Source organism: Castor canadensis, chromosome 14 (assembly GCF_047511655.1).
Source record: "Castor canadensis chromosome 14, mCasCan1.hap1v2, whole genome shotgun sequence".
In the NCBI taxonomy this organism is placed as follows: Eukaryota; Metazoa; Chordata; class Mammalia; order Rodentia; family Castoridae; genus Castor; species Castor canadensis.
The window spans coordinates 18,308,631-18,310,349 of NC_133399.1; positions in this window are offsets into that span (position 1 = coordinate 18,308,631).

Consider the following 1,719-nt stretch of genomic DNA (forward strand, 5'->3'; position numbering starts at 1 on the left):
AATTTCATTGTTTGCGATAAATCTTTTTATGTGGTTTATGTCCTCTTGTTCAAATTTATGACAGTCATATGTATCTAGATTCATTTAGATTTTCCAATTTATTCAAGTATAGATTTTTGAAGTATTTTCATTGATATTTGTTGCAATAGCCCACTTTTCATCTCTAATTTTATTAACTTGGGTGTTCTCTCCTGCTTGTAGTCAGATTTACTAAGGGATTATTAATTTTAGTTACCTTTTGAAGAACCAACTTTTTGTTTCATTGATTTTGTCTCTGTTTCATTGATTTGGGCCTTTATTATTGTTCTCTCTCTCCTTGTATTAATTATGGGGTTAGCTTATTCTTGTTTTCTAGGATGTTGAGATGCAGCATTACATCATTTATTTGAGATCTCTCTGTTTAGCCAATGTACATACTCATAACCATAAACTTTCCTCTTAGCACTGTGTTTGCTGTGTTCCATATCTTCTAGTAGGTTGTATTTCATTTTCACTAGATTTAAAGAACTTTCTTCTGTCCACCTTTATTTTTCCTCTCACTCACTGGTGATGCAGCAATGTGTTGGTCAGTAAACATGTGTTTGAATATTTTTCCTGTTTCTTTTGTCATTGAGTTCTAGTTTTATTCTGCTGTGATCAGATGTATACAATTAATTGTTTCAGTTTTTTAATATTTGTTACAACTTGTATTGTGTCATGATATAAAATCTATTTTGGTGAAAGTTTCGTGGCTGCTGAGAAGAATGTGTCTGTGCAGTTGCCAGACGAAGTACTCTGTAGATGTCTGTGTGGTCCATTTGGTCTATGCTATAATTTATTTCTGAATTTTCTTTGTTTACTTTTTGTCTGGATGATTTATCTATTGTTGAAAATGAAGTATTGAAATCTGCTACTATCATTGTGTTAGGGTCATTCCCTACTTTTAAGTACAGTAGAGTTTATTTAATGAAGTTGGGTCTACCAATATGGAGTGCATTTAACTTAACAGTTATTATTTCCTTTTGATATATTTCTTCTTTTTTCAGTATGGAGTGGCCTTGTCTTTTCTGAATATTTTAGGTATGAAATCTACTTTATATCAGTATGGCTACACCTCCTGGTTTTTGAGGTACATGTGCTTGGAAAATATTTTTCTACCATAAGAAAATGTTTGTTTTCATCAGTGAAATGGGTTTCTTGTGAACAACAAATCATCAGGTCTTCCACTTTCAACCAGCTCACCAATCTTTCTCTTTAATGGAGAAGTTGAGTACAGTAACATTAAGTCTTAATATTGAGTAATATGTAATAACTCCCACCACATTTGCTCTTGTCTGTGCCACTGGTTCTTTCTTACTCTCCTTTCCACTATCTGTTCGTCTCCTAATATTTATTTATTACCATCCTTTCATGACATTATGTATCTTCATCTTCTGTTTGTGAGATTCCTTCCAGTACCTTCAGCAACGCTGGTTCAGGGATGATAAATTGCTTTATTGTCTGTTTATCACTGAAGGATGTAAGTCCTCCTATACTTATGAAAGATAAATTTGCTGGGTAGAGTAACTAGTTTGAAATAATTTTCTTTCAGTGCTTGAAATACTGCATTCCATCCATTTTTGCTCTTAAGGTTTCTGTTTAAAGAGCTGTATTCTGTTGGGCTTTCCTTTGTAGGTGATTTGATGTTTTTCCTTTGAGGCCTTCAATATACCTTTCTTGATTTCTATGCTTAATGTTTTA